This window comes from Balaenoptera borealis, assembly GCF_965194805.1.
Source record: "Balaenoptera borealis genome assembly, chromosome: 17".
In the NCBI taxonomy this organism is placed as follows: domain Eukaryota; kingdom Metazoa; phylum Chordata; class Mammalia; order Artiodactyla; family Balaenopteridae; genus Balaenoptera; species Balaenoptera borealis.
This window is the reverse complement of record NC_138876.1, coordinates 66,339,779-66,362,121: the sequence shown is the minus strand read 5'-3', so window position 1 is coordinate 66,362,121 and position 22,343 is coordinate 66,339,779. Positions and strand designations below refer to the sequence as shown.

Sequence of the window (22,343 nt, the reverse complement as noted above, 5' to 3'; positions counted from 1 at the left end):
TGAACCACACCGAGAAAGTGATTTTTCTAAAGTGATTTAGTAGCTGCCACTTGCAGAGTCATCTATTGGAGGCGGTGTGGTGTAACCTTGTCAGGGGACCGGGAATAAATCTGATGGTGTTTGATGTTTCCCTCCCTGCTTTCCTTCTTTTATTCTTCCCATCCTTCAGTAAATATTTATTAAGGGCTTTCTCTGTGCTTTGGCAAGAACCCAGGGGTGAATCCGACATGGATCCTGTCCTGAAGGGGTTTATAATCTAGTGGAGAAAGAAAGCAGGAATCACCTGAACCCATATGCTAAGTGACGTGAGAGTTGTCTAAAGTGATAGGATAATTTACAGGGGAGACATGATTTCAGTTTTGAGAATTACAGAAAATATGAATCTCTTGGAGCCTGAGAAAAGTTTTAGACCTTTCTCAAGAAAAGTAAACTTCCCATTAAGCATATAATTTCAAAGAGTTTATGGAACCAATGGAAGTATGTGTGTGTATGTGTGATGTGTGGTGTGGTGTATGTGATATATGTGTATGTGTGTGGTGTGTGGTGTGTAATATGTGTATATATGTACGTGATGTATGTGTGGTGTGTGTGTGGTGTGTGTATGTGTGTGGTATGTGTATATTACATGGTGTGTGTATGTGTGTGGTATATGTGTACGTATGGTGTGTATATGTGTGTAGTACTGTGTATGTATGTGGTGTGTGTATGTGTGGTGTGTGTGTGTGGTATGTGTATGGTATATGTGTGTAGTATGTGTGTATGTGTGTGGTATGTGTGTACATGTGGTATGTGTGGTGTGTGTGTATTATGTGTGTATGTATGTGGGGCGGTGTGGTGGAGTTTCTTATTTTGATAAAATCCTTTCTTTTCATCAAGTATCTTTTTTTTCTACTGAGAATGATTTATTTTTTCCTACATATTAGTCCCTGTGAGAAAAGGAGGTAAAAATAGTGGCTTTGTGTTCTTTTTTAATCTTTTCCTGTGTACATCTAAAATGGGGTTATCTTCCCAAGAAACTTTGAATGTCACTTTAAATAATTCCAGTCATTCACATGAAAGACTAAAAAGTCTTGATCTGAGCAAATCATTATTTAATCAATGTAAACATCATTGCTGCCTTACTGTTAAAGTTTACTGTGCTCTCCTTTGGCATTATTGGGGGTGTTTCAAGGCCTGTGTTCAAAATAGACTGGTACAGCAGATAACTAACCAACCAATTCACTTTCCATAGTGTGTGAAATATGTCTCTGCTTTTTAGAAAAAAATAGGATAGACCTACCTCCTACAACTGCAGAGCAGATTAAGTGAGATAATACTTGTACAGGGCTTGTGAAAGTCTCAGATCATAGTAAGTGCTCAGCACATGTCAGCTATCATCATCATTTATTTTTACTTTTATCTTAGATATTTTCTGTCTTCTCAGTACCTGATTCTCCAGCTAAATACCTTCCACATACTATTCAGCAAAAATTTTACCCAGGAAGTCATCACCGCCTAGAAATAGGGCACTCTTAAAGTCAATCCAATGTCAGAAAATTCAAACTCTCAAAACAGATAATTTGGGGAGCAATTAGTGACATATCTCTTTGTCCATTGGGTTGCTATAACTGAATATCATAGAGTCAGTAGTTTATAAACAACAGAAATTTATTTCTCGCAACTCTGGAGGCTGGGAAGTCCAAGGTCGAGAGTTGGTGTCTGGTTGGTGTCTGGTTCATAGATACCTGTCTTCTCACTGTGTCCCCACATGGCAGGAGGGATGAAGGAGCTCTCAGAATTTTCTATTATAAGGGCACTTATCCCATTCATGAGGACTTCACCCTCATGACTTAATCACCTCCCAAAGGCCCTGTCTGCAAATAGCATCACTTTGGGGATCAGGTTTCAATATATGAGTTTGGGGGGCACTCAAACATTCAGTCCATAGAAACATAAAAAGTGATTTTTTTTAACATGAAGTAGCATTCAAAAAAAAACAAAAGTATGGCAAGAGGGAGGAGATATGGGGATATGTGTATATGTATAGCTGATTCACTTTGTTATAAAGCAGAAACTAACACACCATTGTGAAGCAATTATACTCCAATAAAGATGTTAAAAAAATATGTACTGCAGGTTCTTTATTTTTTAAAAATTATTATTAATTAATTTATTTTTATTTTTGTCTGCATTGGGTCTTCGTTGCTGCACGTGGGCTTTCTCAAGTTGCAGCAAGCAGAGGCTGCTCTTTGTTGTAGTGCGCAGGTTTTCTCATTGCGGTGGCTTCTCATTGTGGCACACGGTCTCTAGGCACGCGGGCTTCAGTAGTTGTGGCACATGGGCTTCAGTAGTTGTGGCTCGCGGGCTCTAGAGCACAGGCTCACTAGTTGTGGCACATGGACTTAGTTGCTCTGCAGCATGTGGGATCTTTTGGGACCAGGGATTGAACCCATGTCCCCTGCCTTAGCAGGCGGATTCTTAACCACTGAGCCACCAGGAAAGTCCCTGCAGGTTCTTTAAATAAGCTCCTCTAAAACTGTAGTTTTCAAAGTGTGATCCTTGCACCAGCAGCATCAGCATCACTTGGCAATTGTTACAGTTGCAGATGCTCAGGCCCAGACCCGAACTACTGTATCTGAAACTCTGGAGTTGGAGCTCAGCAATTTTTTTTTTTTTTTTTTTACAAGCTCCACAGGTGATTCTGATGCATGTTAAGGTCTGAGAACCACTGCTCTAACACATTTCAAATTAAAACTAAGCTTCAGACTTCCCTGGTGATCCAGTGGCTTAGAATCCACCTTCCAATGCAGGGGATGCGGGTTCGATCCCTGGTCGGGGAACTAAGATCCCACGTGCTGTGGGGCAATTAAGACCACTCGCCACAACCAGAGAGCCCGTACGCTGCAACTAAGACCTAACGCAGCCAAAAATAAATAAATATTTTTTAAAAATTAAAAAAAAAACTAAGCTTCATTGTGGAATAGGCACTGTTAGTTGCACATTAAAAATGTTATTATAACCATTTTCCTTATATTCGTTATATAAGAGATTAACCGGCTGCATAAAAGCAAGCATATCTCATAGCAGTGGAAGTCATTTAGTGACCAAGTTATGTATTAGTAACGTCAGCCTCCAGCATCCTCACTGCCCTGCATCCAACAGCATGTTGATACTGTGTAGATGTATTGTGAGCTGTGATATTTTACATTACACCTGTCCCTTTATGTAGGTTTTTTGAAACTTCCTCCTACTTTTCCTACAATTACCCTAACTTGAGTACAAAATGCCTAGCAAAATGCAAAGCATTAGGCAGACTTTCATTGTGACCTTTGTATTGGTGATGAGGTCAAAAGCCCACCCTGGCATTGTATCACAGTACCCCGGCACTGTATCAAAGCATGATCTCATCCATGGGTACACATAACCAAAACATCAGTTGATTTCCCTGGATTCAAATTTCATGAACATACCTATTTGAGGGTGGAGGAACTTACTCAGGACTGCTGTCATTTTCCAACGAACTCGATTTCTTCCCCACCCTTCAGCTTGTCATCTTCCAGGGAACTAACTCCCCATTGGGACCAAGACAGATAGGAGTTTCTGAACACAGACAGAAATGTGCATCCTCAAATAACACCAAACAAATCATGCCAGCGATACAGAGTCTATCCCTACCTGTTCCTATAGTCAGTGTCCTAAAATTAGGAACACGGTCCATATGTGCCCTGGTTGCAGATTTGTCTCAGGGAGAAGTCTGGTTTTGTTTTCATTTTGTGTTTTCTCCCCCAGAGCCTGGAAAATAGGGAAGGCCATCAATTACTTTGCTGATGGCTGTTCAGAAACCTCAGACTCCCTGAACATCAGAGAGGAGGGGAGGGCTGACCTTGTCAGGCCCTCACTGTCTTAGGCTACCAGCCCTGGAGGGAAAGAAATGATGTGAAGAAGTTGAACTATGATGTGCCATTCATTTAATTTAAAAGCCAGCTTCTGCCAAGAATCTGCTAGAAAAATAGTGAGCTGAACTGTTCCATGTTGTGCTCTGTTACGAGAGTCCCTGCAGCCTGGAGGACCCAGCCCTGGATGAGGCAGAGCTGGCGTTACACCTTGGAAGAGGCTTAGGAAGTGGCTGGGAGGGGCTTGGGTCACCAGGTTTAGGGGGTGGCGTGAGGGGTCCTGTAGGTCTGTAGGTTTCCAGTGATCCATTCCTCAGAGCCACGCTGCCCTGCGTTTGGGCCGTCCTTCCTCCCAGTCACCTGGCCTCATCTCTGGGCCAGTGGGGAGCATTAAGGCACCACTTCCCTGGCCCGGTTCTACCAAGGAAGCTTTTAGGTTTGCTTCTCATCTTGCTGGGGCAGTAACTGAGTGTTCTTATGTAAATATCAATAAACACTTCATCATAAGGCCAGTGAGAGAAGCATACGGAAATTAAAGGCCTTTTCTTGTCCTAGCTGCACATTTTATGCACAGTTCTAATGTCAGTACAGTGCTGTTGGAAGGAGAGAGCTTGGCCATCATCTTGTGCAGAAATGCTAGAAGCACTCCCTCCTGTAAGGAGATGAGGGCATGAAGGTCCAGCTCCTGGGAAGTATCCTCTGAGATGGATACTTGCAAGCACTAACTTATTAGGAAGTGACCTGTAGGGGAACAGGGAGAACAGGACTGGGCAGAGGAAGAAGTAGAACTGTGGTGTTACCACCACGACCTCAGCTGATCCCACAGGTCACTCTGATGGTTGTCAACAGTTGGGATGAGAGAACCGGGCTTTTATACCTCTAGTGTGATCCCTCCTTGGGTATAGGCTGTCCCTGAGAAAAAGACATGACCTTGGGCAAAACGACTCTCTTCCAGCTTGGACAATCCCTAGAAAAGTTCTCAGCTAAGAGCTACTGGCTACCAATACTTCCAGCCTCTTAGAGGATGAGGACTTCAGTCCTGAGGTCAGGGTAGGGGGAAAGCTGGGCCATGCTCCAGCATTCACTACAAAGAATAGCCAAAAAAATAAAATAAAATCTGACTGAAACAGGTAGTTGAATGGTTTATGTGGGTAGTTCTGGGACAAGAGGTATGATATTGCCAGTGTACTCGAGGAGGAAGCACTGGATTGAACAGTTTGTTGTTCATGGAGAGTAGATGATGCTTCCAAACATTATCCTATTAATGTCACTCTTAGAAGTAGATTGCCTTTGATTCTATGCTTAAAATTTTTAATGTAGAAGATAAGTTTCCAGAACGAGGCCAAAGACTGATGTCTGCATTTGAATTCTCAGTGTACAGCTGCCAGAGGGTAAGCATTCCACATGTAAACCATCCAGCTCGAAAAATCTATCCTTGGGTAATGTCAATGACCGTGAAAAACAGACCTCTGCTACTAGAGTTAATTGAGAGAGTTCAGGTCTAAATTACTTGATCAGTCATTTAGTCAATGACATTTATTGAGCAAATAACCTTTTATATAAAGGTTGTAGGGCACCACCAAAGTGGAATGCAAATAATGATTACTAACATTTGGCTCATTCTTCATTGTCTGTAGAATATTTTAGCATAATATTATCTCACTTAATGAGCTGTGTTAGTGTCCCCATTTTATAGACAAGGAAGGTGAAGTTCAGAAAACAAGTAAATAGCTACATTCCACTTTGTTCTCAGTGTTCTTTTCTGTAACATAAGGGTTATGCTAATATTACTTATGGGTTGATTCATTTGCAATTGCAGGTGTTCAGTCTACAGAGACAACAGTTTCATGTGGTTCAATCCAATACTATGCAGTGTTACAGTGAGGCTGAGATATTGTGTTTAGACTGCCTTGAAAGTGCTCAATAAATAAATTTTTCAAAAAAAAAAAGAAAATAAGTAAATTGCCCAATTTCAAGCAACCAATAATAAGTGCTATTATTACCCCAAACATTTGCTAGGAGTCTACAGTCCGAAAGGAGTTAGTGAAATGACACAGCGATTACAGCTCTCTCTCAGTGAGGGAGTATCAGAGAAAGCTGGTGTGTGTGTGTGTGTGTGTGTGTGTGTGTGTGTGTAAAACAGCTAAGCAGTCGTGGACTTGGCGTATAGATAGGATGACCTCAGCCTTCAGAAGGATTCTTTGACCTGGCACTCAAAAATATGGAGTAGGCTTCAAGATAAATCAAGGATTACTCTTTCAAGTGATCTCCCTAAAGATGAGGAATCTAGCAGTGACCCCGGATCTGAAGGTGTGAGAGGTAACAAGTCCAAGTGTGATTTAAATCTTAGTTAGCTCAGGACTCTTTCTTTCTACACCAGTGAATCCCTTTGACATACTTTTTCAATTCCTCAGTCTGTCCTTTACCTAATCATCTGTGAGACTGAAGCTCAAGCTATTTGCCAGTAAAGTGGTTCAGCTGTAGACTTATTATCCCGGGGACCTGTTTTTGTTAAGATGGCCTTTTTTGTTGCACACAACCATATAATATTGTCTAAGACCCACCTGATTTTCCTCACTAGATTTTATAGGTAGTACCCATCCCCCATTGAACAATCCCATTAAGGAATTCCCACACAGGGTCCAATCCAGTTTTTCTGATACAATCTGAAGACAGAATAAAATGCAGTGTTAGAAGGAATTTAAGTTAGGTCTTAACTAGTGGACAGCAAGGGAGAAAAGACTAAGAACCTTGGAGACACCATATCTGTAAAGAAATGAATCTTCCTGGTAAGTCATTCTAGTTTCTGTAAAGATGGACATGACGGATGGGGGTCTCTGATCTGCTGTAACAGTGGGTGTGATGGTAGGTGGCTCAGTAGACACTGAGAACCCCCTAAAACTGAGTTTGTTTGAGGGTGGAGGAAAGTAATCAAGCCAAGTAGGCCAGAGCACCCATGGGTGCCAGTACACAATGTAAGGTCTAGGCAGATGTAGAGGAGGGATCTTAAGAGGCATCAGATTTGTTTTTTCTGGTGTATGGAGGAGCATGGGAATGAGATATTTGCTACCAGGTCTGCTGACAGCAGATAATAGCAGCCAGGCTGCCTCAGTTGGAGAAGTGGGAGTTCAAAAGAGGCTCAGTCTTTAAAGACCTGAGGTTACCCAGGCAGATGCAGACTCAAAGGGACAAGACAGGGATCCAGTTCCTGACTGGGATATACTTTGGGGATTTGGCTAGACAACTGGGGCAGAAAGTCCATCCCTAGAGCTCCCCAGTTGGGAGGAGCCAAAAACAGGTGTGGCTAGGGAGGGAGGGATATTAGAGACTCCCAGAGCAGGACCTTCCACAGCCGGGGCAAAACTGAAAGGTAGACGGTCAGATTCACCTGAAGGAAGCTGAGGGAGAGCTGGGCTGGTCGGGGGGGTGGGGGAATGAGAGGATATGGAACCGGCGGCTGGATGCTGAGCTTCCCGGAAATGGAAAGAGAAGCGGTCTGTCTGAGAACTTCTGTTTAGAGAACAGGTCACACAGTGGTGTCTGTGTTTCTAGAGGATTCCAAAAGAGAATTGATGAGACCTTTCCTAGGCATCCAGCCTGAGCTGAGCAATGAGTGTATGTCTGGTCAGAATGAGCCTAAGCACCTTCTAAAGACTCTGATCCTTCCCTCCTCTCACCAGCTAAAGTCCTGTTTCCACAATTAAAAATAACATGTAGCACTGATCTGCTAGCTCAATATTGATACTTGGTTATGGGTCTGTAGATGGAAATGCATCAAGGGTTTTGACTCATTGTGTTGGTTTCAAACCACCAACCGCAATTTTTCTTAAAAGAAAAAAATAAATAAGTACAGTCCACAAGATACCCAAATTGACTATAATGCCTTTCCTTTAAGGTGACTGTGAAGTCATCAGGCATCGGGATTACTACTTAATTCCTTAGAGGGATCAATTATCAGTTAGTGTCATGGTGCCAGGTTTCTCCTCATGCAAGTAGGCACAGGGATTCATAGTTGTGTTTTTTGTTTTTGTTTCTGTTTTTTGCTTTTTTACTATCCCCTGGATCATGTTGTTTGCATCTGTACAGAATGCTGTGATAAACACTCCATGAGTTAAAAAAGTAAACATGACCTGTCTTTTCATTGTCTCATGCATAATGAAAAATAGGGTTATAGTTTTTGCATCATATAAAGCCTCCTTTGAAGGGGAACAAAGTTGCCCCAAGTTTGTTAAAATAACAATTGGGTCTCGTTGCTTCATAATCATATAATTCTCCAAAAGTTTTCAAGAAGTGGTCCTGCTTTGCCATTGCGTTGCCCACAGCTCCGATCTCTGTTCATGAATCTGTGTGTGTTTAGCGTGTGTGCAGCTCATTGTCTGTCTGGTTCCCTGTTGAATCACACTCCCACTGGTGCCGCCTGCTTCCCGTGATCAGCTCCAGGGCTTCTTTGTTTAATACCAACTTGGCACCCGTTTCCGCCATCACCTTGTAAATGTTGGTGCTTTCTGATTAGTACTTTGTGGACTAAGAAAGGACCTTGAGAGGTCATTTAATCTCAAACCTTGCCTTCCAAGAGCATCAGAACAGAACCATCCCAGAGAGGTAAGAACCTAATTCTCAAAGACATGCAGAGAAAGTAATTTCACAGCTTTCTTTACTAGCTGACTTCCATATTTTAAAAGATAATAACCTTTACAGACAGAAAGTGACTCTTTTTTAAAATCTCTAATTCGGGTTCCTCGTGCTGCTATTTAAATTCTTCTTGGAAGCCCAGGAGGGATGAAGAATGGTTGGTGGATGCCCTTTATATTCTGAATGAGCCTCCTAATGGTCCCTATATTTCTCTTCTCCTTTAGCTACCTGGTCATTGATCTTCAAGCGTCGCTTTTTTGTTTGGCTTGGTTGCTTGGTTTTTGTTTTTTAGCTCTGGTTCACAGAATGAGGAGGCATGGTGGGTCGGTGGTAGGAGCTAGGGAATTTCAGAAAACCTGACGCCACGCCTGCGAGCACAGCTGCACGAGTACATTAGTCGTCATACACACAAAGGTCCCACCTACATTCCACGCCTCATAGAGAGGTTATCCAGAGCTCAAGAACTAAAAGTGGCACATCTTCTAACTAAGAAAGATAGGACATGAATAAGATTTAATATTTTTCCTGTTCAGCGTTAATTTTCTCCCATTTTCCAAATCATCAAGATGTGACCTGGAAAATACACTTCTTCACTTTCAAATAAACTATGAGTCAGGGTGTCAGCCAGCAAGAAACAGACCACACAGCACGCTCAAGGTAGGGTGATTGGAGGAGAATGTAACAGAGGGACTCTTAGGTGGAAAAGGGTGAGGGGAGCCCCCGAAAGTGGGAATAATGGGGCTCAGTTCTCACTCCAAGGCCTGAAGTGTTGAGGAAACCAGAACCCAGGCACAGAGAGGACGGTAGAGAGAGCCCCTGATGGGAACTGGCTTCCTGGGTGAGGGATGCAGCCAGACCACTGGGACTCCATGGCCCACCGCAGCCATTCTTCTGCCAGTGTGCGCCATCCCCAAAGGCGGCCAGTCCCCAAAGGAAGCAGGACGGCTTGGGAGCCTGTCGCTGTGATCCATTTCAGTCAGCCCTCCAGGGCCCAGAACAGCAGGGGGAAAGGTGGAGAGTAAGCGACGTCATCCAAAATGACTTGTTCTGATTTGCCGAGGTCATCCAAAATGACTTATCCTGGTACAATAAAGAATGAATAGTCGAGTACCGACTGGAAGTTGCCATTGATTTCGGGGAATGCCATCTCCTGGTGCATTATCTTAGATTTAATGCTTCTCTTATCAAGGGTTGGAACAAGCCTCAGATCTCCCTGCAAGCTTTTTTCTACCAGTGTTAATTATTCAGACATTTTACCCTTTAAGAGTGGAAAGAGTGGATTACTTCTCAGGCTTTGATTTCAGCATATTCCTGAATCTGTCCTTTTCTCCCTCCCCTCAGTGGGGAAGCAAATGCAGACTTGTTTTATATCAGCGACGTAGGCTCATATGTTTTTTCTGGTTCCAACCTTTGGACTTCACAATAATGTCTTTCTGCCTCTATGTTTCATAAAAGTGGAAGCAAAGTGTTTCCGAAAGTCTGACATAGTTTAAAGGATGAGAATCTGGCATGTGGTTATTCTTATCCCTATCCTATTTTTATTGGCAGGCTTGGTGACATAAGAGATTTTAGAACTCAAACTCTCTCCCAGGATCGCCTTTCTACCTTGCGGACATCAGTAGCCTGACGTGTAACTTGGATATATATACCCTGCCAGGTTGTTATGGAACAGCTAATAGAAAATGGCAGGTGCTGAAAAAAGTGACGCTTTATTTACCTTTTGATAATGTTGCCCTCTCCAAGTACTGACTTTATTTACTGCTTCTTTACATATTCTCATCAAGCAGCCACTGGTTTGAGTTTAACCTCTCTGGTTAAACGTGTCTACAACAGCAGAAATGTGAATACTATTTTTCTCCTACTGAAAGCAAAAAAAACAGAAAAGAAGAAAAAAATCTCCCTAGTCTGTCTCTATCACTTCAACTGTAAAACAAAAAAAGTTTTAAATTTTTATTGGCATGAAATAAGGTCCGAAAAGATCCCCCAAACTATTTTTTTGAATTGTTTGGAATTTGGTTAACCTTCTTAAATAAAGAATTAGATTCTTTCTTTCAGTCTCTCAGCTGTCTTGTCAAGTATGGCTCTGTTTGATGACAGTAGAACTGCTCAATAAGTTACTTTTTACCCAGAATGGTCTCAGAGGTGCCTCTTACGGTCCAGCGGTTGCTCCACAATGGGAAATAGCTACACTGACCCTGGATGAAGCCATGAAATGGAGCTTTTGACTTTGCCATGCCTTGCCTGGCAGTAACCCAACTAAGTGTTCGTGGCCTTCATTCTGCCCTTATCTTTCCAGAGAATCCGTCAAAGCACCTCCATACCCTCCAGACATTTTTATCCTGTGTCTCAGTGTTCTCTGGACCACATTAGCTGGCAGATATTTTAGGGCAATAATTAATTAATTTTAATTCATCCCCAAATAACTTACTTAAATTTCATAAAGCCCTCTCAGACACACCAGCACATAGGCGTATTGGCAGTTTGGGGGCAATTATGCCTTCTGGCTTCCTTCAAATCACATGCCCCAGGATGTGGCTAATACTTTGCACTTCTACTTTGTTCCTTACATTTATTTCTTTCAGGTTGCGTAACTCCCAAGTACGAAGGCAGTACTTGGAAATGATAAATGATTTATCTAAAGACACAAATAACGAGAGCCAATCATGAACGGACATGGGGAATGTGCCCTTAGTACTGTGCAGGCTCTGTGTATTTTGAACTATAGGGAAAGAGCGCTGTGTACGATCTTGCACTGGTTGTTGACTGCTCTGGCCCAGAAGTGATACCTGTCACGTCCACTCACAACTAACTGGCCAGAGCACATTGCACAGCCCAGCACAACTGCAAGTGGGCCATCCTACCACGAGCCCGGGAGGCAGAGAGCCAGGAATATTTGCGAACAGCTCTGCCTATGTGTGCCAGGCTCTCAGCAAGGTCCAGGCTCACGGTCTCCCCTTGCGGTCTGTACCTTCACACTGAAGAGTCCGCTACGGAAACCGGCAACTTCAGGAACGTTTCATGAGGTCTCTGGTAAAGAGCGCACAGGAGCATATATGAGGGGAAGCCTCAATTATTCGTAAAGAATCACAAGAGGCCTTTTAGAGGAGATCGTATTTAAGATGTAACCTGAAGGACAAGTTGGAACTAGCCAGAGAATAAAGGATGACCTGCTGTGGTCCTGAGGAGGGAACAGCATATTATGCAAAGGCCCAACACTGGGTGCTTGAGGGGCTCATTTATTAACTTGACTTTTATCCTAATAGATTGTTTATTTATGTATTACTTAATATTATTCTAAACATGTGCTCAACTACGCTTGGCTGCTCTCCATAAAAGGAAAAGTAAATAATTCATCATATATGTTCATTCTGTAGACTCATGTAAGCAAGTTCAGTCTAGAAGGAGAGCGGGAAGGCGGGGAAGGGGAAAAAGAAGGAGAAAAGGAGAAGAAGAGCAGTTTTTTTTTAAGACGTGCCAGGTGCCACATCAGCTGTGATGCCTATCACAGTCTTGCTGGCGGAACAGGTAGTAGTGTTTTACTACTCACCGAGTCCTACTGATGCAGTGGCAGGTTTCTTTCCCTCTTTTATCCTGCAATACGCAATATCGTTTTGTTTTGAAAATCATCATCATGGTGGCTTAACTCAGAAGGCCAGACACCTCCATGGACTAGTCCTGTGACCTGCGCTGACATTAAGTTGGATGATGTGGTTTTCTTCTGTAACAATAACGTAACAATAGCTATCTCTTATTGAATGCTTCTCACATGCCGCAGATGGTGGTCAAAGCTTTACACGCATTATGGTTTATTGCGCTTTAATATTTGAAAGTTTAATAACCACTCAGGAAATTATTCATTATGACAACAAATCTATAAGGTGAGTATTATTATTGTGGGGTTTTTTTCCTTTTTTACAAATAAAAAAAGAGAAGTTCAGAGATGGGAGTAAATTGGCAAGGTCTTAAGCTGAGATCTTTTTTTTTTTTTTTTTGCCTTTCAGTAGATTTGAGAACCTCAAATGTTAGGAGAAGGATTATGGCAATAATAATAATATGAGACCCAAAATGTATGATAGGCATTGGTGCCCAGTTTCTTGGCTGATATATCTTTTACCTGTGATAATGCCTATTATTAAGAAAGGGGTGGAATATTCTCCCTAACCACCGTTTTGGACTCCTTTTGATTATACCTGCTGCAAAACTATGGTGTCAGCCATATCCATAAAGAAGAACCCAACCCCCAGTAATTCCTGACACTCTGTGGAAACAGTGGAAGCACTAGGAAGGCGTGGCCCTTACTCTCCTATTCCCTAGAATGAAATTGTCTTGGTGACACCAGTCATAAAACCATCCAATTTATTAATCTTTTAAAATACAGAGGATAATGACATTCCTCTCATCTCAGATTTCTTCTGTTGAAAATATGCTGTTGTATTTTATTACTAAGTACATTTATTTAACAATTAAACACAGGTTTGGTTTATAGAGTGACTGGGGTTTTCCTATCAAAATATATTTTCTTTGGAAAATATCTGTATTACCCCTTAATTTTCTGTCTGCCTAAGTCATTATAAATGTCCTCCCACAGATTTCATTGTAGCTGAAATGTAGAAAGAAGCTTTGGGGCCTGAGCGTTAAACTCTCTGCTCCTTTGCCCCTGCTCAGTCATATTATACCGGGGAGAAGTCATGAGTAGGTGGTGGCAGCTGGCAATTGTAGTATTTTAGTGAGGAAGGAAGGAAGGGAGGGCGGGAGGGAAGAAGTTGGGATGGAAGGAAGGAAAGAAGGAAAAGAGAGCGAGAGTGAGAGAGGCAAAGAAGGAAAAAAAAATCAATTGTAACTGAAAAACAGTGAGCCAAAAAGACAAAAGGAAAACCCTAGGAAAATTAAATTTGTTAGAAAATGTAACAGGAAAAAATGGTTAAAGGAAATAGTGGAAAAGATGGCCAGTCTTCTATATTCTGAAGACAACATTCAGAGGCTCTGAAGCATTCAAGATGAAGAATGGAACTAAAGAAAAATGGAGTCCAAACTAATGAGTGAGCAAGGCTGGACTCACCCATTTCATCTTCTTGCGTGTTTCACAGTCTGACCTTGAGAAACTGGACCCTAAACCACATATTCTAAGTATATTTTATGCTACCTTGTTCTTCTGAGATGATCTTTTAGTTCCTGAATCTCCAGACACAAGTAAGTCCTGCTCTGTGAAGGTACACCAATATCTTGGTGCTGGGAAGGAGACACCTTTGCTGCCAAGTTTACTGAGACTGAGCTGGGAGGGGTCAGAGATCAGGAGACAGTTGTCATGTATGGATGACAGTTATACGTTCTTTTCTCTCATCGGTTGTGGAGAAAACTGTTCTGGACCTCAGCTCTTGCTATTTTGCTATAATTCTTCACCTGACAATTGCTTCTCTTAATTTACATCAGAACATCCCCGCAGAGGTCTTCCCCAACTTCTTTAAACACATCTTGAAATCTTCCTTCCAAAAATGCATCATGGCCAAGCTCATCTCCTTCCAAAACTTTTCCCACCTCCACGGAGCCTCTCCTGATCATATTTCTTGGTTTTCCCTGCTGTGTTCTCATCACCTTCTATCCTTCCCTCTCTTGGAGCCTTCATCACACTGTATTGTACTTACTTATTTGCACTATCTCTCTCCCATACTCAGTCGTGGGACCATTCATCTTGGCACCCCCAGAGCCCAGCCCAATGACGGGCATTTGCTTGATAAAAGTTAGTTGAATGAGTGCATGAACCAAGGTTGGATTCAGACGTTCGACAAAAGCGTCTCCTCTGTGCCGAGGTACTTAATCTCAATAGTGTATGGTCAGCCCTAGACACTATATATACATCATCAGCTAATCTAAATACTTTGTATTATAAATGTCTCATAACTTTTCTTTTTTTTTTTTGATTTCATCCAACTTCCTCAATTTTTTTTTAAATTTATTTATTTATTTATTTTTGGCTGTGTTGGGTCTTCGTTTCTGTGCGAGGGCTTTCTCTAGTTGCGGCAAGTGGGGGCCACTCTTCATCGTGGTGCGCGGGCCACTCACTATCGCGGGCTCTCTTGTTGCAGAGCACAGGCTCCAGACGCGCAGGCTCAGTAGTTGTGGCTCACGGGCCTAGTTGCTCTGCGGCATGTGAGATCTTCCCAGACCAGGGCTCGAACCCGTGTCCCCTGCATTGGTAGGCAGATTCTCAACCACTGCGCCACCAGGGAAGCCCTCATAACTTTTCAAGTACTGATATTTATATTATAAATTTGCTAAAGAATTTTTCTTCTATTTCTGTTAATTCTTGACATCTTGTTTTGTAGTACCTAGAATACAACTAGTTGAGTGGGACCTTTTGCAGAAGGGAAAGAGAGAGGTGAAGTTCCATTCAGTCTCAAATAAACAAAGGACCCCAAATTTGGACTTCGTCATTATCTCCAAGTGAGGCTATGCCTACATTAGAGATACACTGAAATAACTAAACGAGGAGGACAGTCATCTTCCAGATTTACATTTTTTACCCATTCCTGGTGTGCATGCTTCTATTTTTGTGATCTTTATTTTAGCATATCTTCATAGGTCTCTCTCAAGCCTAGGCTACGCCACATCATCTGGAGGTTGCTGTCTTTGCTGGTGAACTCTTCTGATGAGTTATAATGTGAGAATGAGTTTGATATGGTTTCTTCTCCTTGAAAATAGAAGTGTCAGGAGGGTAAGTGTCTTTTCTTCCAGCCATATTCCCACTATCTAGCATGAGATTGGCAATTAATAGGCCCTCAATATTGTTATGCCCCTACTACCTAAAAGAAGGTGAGAAGAAGATAACAGATAGGGAAAATGTCAGAGGTGGAAGGAATGGGAGGGCAACGCTGGTGCGATGGTCAGCAAAAGCCGTTCAGCGTTGGTGCGGGACTCTGCAGTTTACTGTGTGCCTTCATATATGTGAAGCCATGGAACTCAGACTCCACCCTGCGTCATCATTCTTATTTAACAGATGAAGACACTGAGCCTGCACGAGGTAGAGCCGAGCCTGAACCGGTCCTCTGGCTTGAAGCTTTCCGTGCTGCTGGCTCCCGTCCCATACAGCAAACATGCACCTTGCTCTCTGACACACCTCGGGCAATAGACACTTTAACCAATGGCGTCTATGGTCCTTCTTAGCTCCAAACCCATATATACAACCCCCTGGATAGATCCTTCTGGATTGCCCAAGCGCAGCCTTTCCAAGACCAATGCATTCTCATCCCCATGCCTGCTCTGTTTCCAGAGTTTGCCATCTTAGTGATCAACATCCTGGTCTTCACAGCGGAGCAAGCTGGAAACCCCAGGTCCCTCGAAGCTCCCCTTACTGAATCTGTGGAATCTATCACCAGATCTGTCGATTTGCCTCCTCACTGCTCCCCAGCTCTGACCCCTTCCCCATCACCATCACCTGTCCTAGCTAGTCCCACAGGCTGCCACCCCAGCAGCCCTGCCTTCTGCATGCATGGGGCCCCGCTTCCGGTCTGCTCTCCACCTTGCAGGCAGAGTGAGCTTCCAACCTGCCAATCTGATGCTGCCAGCCCCCTTCTTGGACAGCTTCACGCGGTTAAGGCAAATCCCCGTGCGGCCGGCAGGGCCTGCTGTCTGTCTCCTTCTCCTGCTGTGCTCTCTGCACCAGCCCCGGGGCCTCCCTTCCACCCCTGGAACGTGCAAGGCTCTCCTCGCCCAGGCCTTTGGCCACGGCTCTGGCTTCTGCTCAGAATTCTCTTCCTACTCTTTTTGCTTGGCCGACACCTACTCATTTTTCAGTGAGTTCCTCCTCTGGAGTCCTTGTCAGCGTTGCAGCTGGTGGGGGTCATTGAATTGACATCTGTCTCCTGTTAAATTGGTGTCATGCTCAGATCATCAGGAAGCAGTGGTCAACAGCATGGCCCCCGCGACACCCTGGAATCCAGCTCCTGGAAAACCCATGGGCTCTGCCTTCCCTTTGGCAGCCGACTCTGCTTTCAGGTGTCAGGCCCTCCTCTGCCTAACGGTTAGGCCCCTGGCACACACTGAACCTCAGATACCAGATGGGATTGTTTCCCCAGTCTCACAATCCAGGGACCCAAAATGCAAAAGGCTCAGGGTCATGGTCACGTTTTCCAATCCAGAATCGGCTGAACAAGAGCTCTTGAGGAGAACCAAGAAATGGTAGGGTTTCCCAAGCCCACCCTAGGACGTTTGGTCATGGAACATTCTGAACCAGCTTTCTCTCCCTGGCAATTATGTAAAGAGGCTAAAAGGCTTGGCTGTGACTTGTCAGACAGTCCCCCACGTGCACGTATTATCCTACGATCACTCCCTGGATCCGTTCACTTGGGCAGATTAAAAGTAAATCCTCACCCTCTACCTGATCGTGATTTTTACATCTTGCGCCTGGGAAGTAATACTTCTTTCTTCTTTCCTTTATTCAGGTTCTAAGTACCTTTCCCTTAAGAGTTAGAGCTTTGCCTTTTCTGCTCCCAAGTAGCCTCCTGCCCTTTTATTTGCTCTGCCTTCTTATCATAGTGTAATGGCCGTATTTCATAATCTTACTTGAGGATGTTGTGTATCACTGTCCTCTTTGTATTTTTATTGTGTACCCGCAGTTCCGTAAATTAAATATGAGTGTGTGGTTATGGCCAGGAAAATCAATCTTTAAACGAATTAATATTTCAACGCCAGTTGTATAGCTATTTCCCCATTTAATGTGTGCCTTGGCTTAGAAATGGAAAACAGTGAATGTATCATTTTGCAAAAACTTAAATCAAAGTGAAGATAAAGAAAGCAAGCTAAATATGCCGTAAGATTTTGAAAATGAAGGTTGGAGGAGAACTAATGCCTTAATTTGTGAGAGTCCAGATCTTTTAAGACAAACAGTGGCAACTTTATTTGATTTCTTTCCCTGCCATTTCATTTTCATGGTATGGAAAGTAAAACGTGAATCACCTATGATGTACTTACCATGGTATGGAAAGTAAAATGTGAATCACATAACAACCTATGATTGCCAAATAAAATAGAGGATGCCAAATTAAATTTGAATTTCAGATGAATAATGATTTTTAGCATAAGGTGTCCCAAATATTGCGTGAGACATACTTATACTAAAAATTTTATTTGCTGAGTGTCTGAAATTCAGATTAACTGGGCTTCCTTTTTTTTTTTTTTTTTTTTGCTAAATTTGATAACCCTACTGTATAAGGCAGTTGTAAGAAATAAAAGCAATTTCCTGAGATGATATAAATGAAAGAATGTAGCATAATACCCAACACGCAATAAGTATATTACTTTCTCTTCCCTTTATTAAGAAGTCACAGGCTATCATTCTGCAAAAAAAAAAAATCTTTATTATAAAGAGAAATGGTTTAGATTTGAGAGCTTTAGCACCAAAGAAATGTTACTTATTTTTGTTAACACTGGAGATGTCAAAATCACTTCCACAAAGTTGTTTAAGATTTAGTTTCACTTAACATCTCTAGAAAATCAATCCTTCCCCTTCTCCATTAAAGCAAGCCATATTTTAGATAAGAAAATTATTAAACTTTTGGTTGCATCAATGGTTTCCCACCCACGAGATTATTCCAAAATTAAACTGTAGGCAAGAAATATTAAATATTAAAAATTTTTACTTCTTCATTGTACCTCTGAACAGGGTATTTGTGGTGAATGCATGTATTTTATCATCTTTCTCCATCTAATGAAGGATATGTCTATTGTCATTTGGAATAGTTCTAGGCACTGAGCCAGCAAACTGATTACTAACAGTTTTAGAGAAGAACAGTGATGGGAGCAGTTGAAAGTTAAATTCAGTCCAGTAAATTTTCAAAGCTGAACAGACCCTTTGGAAAGTGGGCTCTCTTTTCTGCCAGTAGGACATCATAAGCTTTCTAGAAGGCAGATTGACAATATGTTTAACAAATTATAAAGCTATGCGTTCTGCTGAGATGAACTGACTCTGCAGAGGGGAGAGGGAAAATAAGGGTGCTTCAACTCTCCTTGTTAGTTCACTTGACCCATCTCCATCCCTCATCCTTTGGTCCAGACTGTCGACTCCTTGGGAGCAAGAATTATCTAATTTTTTTTGTACTTAGAGTAACTTGCACTTAGTAATTATTTGTAAGCTGATCTAAATTTGAATGAACTGAGGATATAATTTGGTTATCCTAAATTAATCTAAGAAAAACACCTCTAAAAGCACATATCTTTTCATCCAACAATTCTATGAATTTATGCCAAAGAAAGAGATTTTTATGTTTACAGAGATATGTGTCCAAGGATGTTTATCACAACATTATTATAGTAGAACAAACTGAAGACAACTTAAATATTGGCTATGGACTGAATTGTGCCTCCCCCAAATTTATATGTTGAAGCCCTAACTCCAAATATGATGGTATTTGGAGGTGGGACCTTTGGGAGATAATTAGATTTAGATGAGGTCAAGAGAGTGGGGCCCTCCTGATAGGATTAGTGACCTTTTAAGACGAGACACCAGAGAACTTGCTTTCTACCTGTCCCTCCCTGCCACGAGGATGCAATGAGAAAGTGCCTGTCAACAAGCCAGAAAGAGAGTCCTCACCAGAAGTCTACCATACTGGCACCCTGATCTCAAACTTCCAGCCCCCAGAACTGTGAGGAAGTAAATTTCTGTTGCTGAGGACACACACTCTAGACTGTATTTTGTTATGGCAGCCCCCTCAGACTAAAACAATATCCAAGAGTAGGATATTGGTTAAATAAAAGATGCGAAATCCATATGTCAATTACTGTGTCATCATAGTCATTCTTTGAAAGACTTATATGAGAAAATTTTCATTGTATTTAAGTGAAAAATCAGGCTAAAAAACAGTATTAAATATGGTACTATATTTTTTAAACCAATACACTTACACATATTACACAATATGTACAGATTTTTGAAAAATACAAGTCAGGCACCAAAATGTGAATAAATAATTGTCTCGGAATGATTGAATTATAGATTACTTTTCTTTTGTTTTTCTTTGTGCTTTACCATATTTTACAAGTCCTGGCTTTTGAATATATTTTACTTTAGTAATTAGAAAACTCAATTTAGAGTTTTTGTTTGTTTTTGTTTTTGAGGTTGGTTGGTTGTTTTTTTGTTTGTTTATGAACTGACATCCACCCTGAGGAGTGATATTGAAAATGAAGAGGCAGTCCAGGAGATAGTTTCTCAGACCTGGGAGTCAGTCTTTCCCCATGATGGCTGAGAGTCCCCAGCTATAGCCAGCAGCCTCTTGCTGTACCAAGAGACAGAGTTCAAAGCTCCAGTAGCAACATGAACCCCACCTAAATGAAATGCTCTCAGTTTCCTCTCTCTCTACTTTTTATCTCATCATTATTTCACTTGCCAATTTCTCTGCTATTTCTGCTCATTGGATGAAAAAACTAGTAAGCTAAAAAGAACCAGGAAATCTTTAAGTAGAAACAGAAAGATGTTTTAATGAGCTAAAGAGACCTTTAGAAAATGAAACAAAATGAAAGGAAATGTTTCAAACAGAAAATGAGTTGTTTCAGTGGTATGACTTGGCTACCCTACGCCTCCCTTTAGACCGATTTTAAATCCCTAGTGCACTCACCCATTTCCTTAATCTGTGCACAATTTGAAAATTTGTCTTGCTATCAAAAATATGTTAGCAATTACACTGCAAACTCAGAAACAGACGTATGTGCCTTATCTTCCTTTGGCTGTACAGTCAGCTCATTAACCAAGACTTTTGCTTCTCTTCTGTGTCTTCTTTTTGTCATATAGCTCATTATCATAGTACATCTGAATAACTGTGCTGCTCTCATAAAATGGAAGTATTTTTATAGCTTACATTCAAAAGCTTCCAGTCTCTTCATTTGTTGGGTAACCTCCAGCCCTTAGCATGGATGAGACCCTTATATCCTGACATCTTATTGGAAATATTGGCAAAGTCATACCTGGTTAGCAAGGTTGGGGTTGAAACCTTCCATGGGACAGTTATCCTTGCCCTCTTACATTGTAACAAGCTATGTGGAGTGACGATAATCCTGGAGAAGTGCCTGAATTACAAAGAAAATGTGTGAAAAGACTGGTGGCACACAAATCCATAACAGAGGAACACAAGGAAGAATAGGCAAGAGATCATAAACCACTACTGAAAAACATACAACAGAACTTTGAAGAGGGGTTAGGACTATTATATAAGAAGGAAATCAATATGATTCTTTATGTAGTTATTTTAAAACATAGTCTTATGGAGTGCGTATAAATAATAATCTTAGCAGTACCTTCTTTCCATTTCTAGACTTTATTTAAATACCACGATTATTTACTCCAAAATGCAAGGGAAACTAATTTGGGAAGCATGAAAACCAGTTCAAAACTGCGGAAAAACGGAACAGTCTCTTTCTTGGGACAGTTGTAAATGTCCCTTTACCTGAACCACGTTGTAGCTGAGAAACAGTGCAAAAGAATGGAGGTTTAGCTCTTCTCTTCCAATTCCAGAGCTTCTGGAAGTGTCTTTGCTGTGTACCCTGTTCTCAGTCTGACTTTGTTCTCCTGATATCTTTGCTCACTTTTTAGATTTGGAGGGAGGAAGTAAACATTAATTCCATGTATTGTTGACTAAATATTTGGGTCAAAAATCTATATGATTTAGAATGTTTTCATTTAGCCTGGCAGTGTGATACTCAGTTGTTCTTCACAGAGAAGCTGATCGAGAAATGTCGTAAGTGGCACTGCCCCTGTTCCTGTTAGTACTGCTATATTTTCTGGTCCTGTTTTCTTTGTCTGATTCCCTGCAATACTAATAATGTGCTGTGTTTTAAGAGCTGGATGAATGAACAGTCATTCAGGACTAGTATAGAGGAAGACAAACACTTAATTGAACAGACCCTCAATGAGCACCTACATGTGTTGCATTTCAAGCACTGTTCTCTAGAATACAAAGCGGGCAACAGCCCTTGAGGTCTCCATAGTCTGGCGGGAACAGCAGAGGTAGACGAATATCTATGATATAATATATAATGTGATGCATGCTGTCCTGGAAGTGTAAAAGAGCACTATGGGAAAATTATACCTTAGTCAACACCTTAATTAATCTTTTTTTATTTCTTTGCTGTGAGGTAAAGGGGAGGGGAAATATTACAAGAGAAGTTATAGAAAAAAAAGTAACATGAAGCAGTGCCTGGAAGTATCATGAGGGGTTTGCCAGACAGAGAGGGCAGCATTGCAGAAAGAAGAGCAAACTGTCTATTTTTTTTTTTTTTTAAACATCTTTATTGAAGTATAATTGCTTTACAATGGTGTGTTAGTTTCTGCTTTATAACAAAGTGAATCAGTTATACATATACATATGTTCCCATATCTCTTCCCTCTTGCATCTCCCTCCCTCCCTCCCACCCTCCCCATCCCACCCCTCTAGGTGGTCACAAAGCACCGAGCTGATCTCCCTGTGCTATGCGGCTGCTTCCCACTAGCTATCTATTTTACATTTGGTAGTGTATATATGTCCATGACACTCTCTCACCCTGTCACATCTCACCCCTCCCCCTCCCCATATCCTCAAGTCCATTCTCTAGTAGGTCTGTGTCTTTATTCCCATCTTGCCACTAGGTTCTTCATGGCCTTTTTTTTTTTTTTTTCCTTAGATTCCATATATGTGTGTTAGCATACTGTATTTGTTTTCAAACTGTCTATTGATACTTGATGTTATTCTTCAAAAGAATTTTAGGTGAATACCATTCCATTGGTCCATTTTCTGTTTTCAGTTTGCAAATGTTACTTGGGGTGTCAGCTCCAGGATTCTAGACACAGAGGAACCTGAAGGTTAACAAACTGACTCA

General features: G+C 41.7%; 1 protein-coding gene and 1 long non-coding RNA gene across 2 annotated transcripts in view; both read left to right on the top strand.

Moving 5' to 3' along the window:
• Positions 1-22,343, top strand: part of KCNB2 (potassium voltage-gated channel subfamily B member 2) — a 403,794-nt gene that overhangs the window by 168,340 nt on the left and 213,111 nt on the right. The window lies entirely within an intron of this gene.
• LOC309614860 lies at positions 9,600-17,800 on the top strand. The gene is made up of 2 exons (XR_014236437.1): positions 9,600-14,393; positions 14,734-17,800. It is a non-coding gene; the product is annotated as an uncharacterized lncRNA (long non-coding RNA).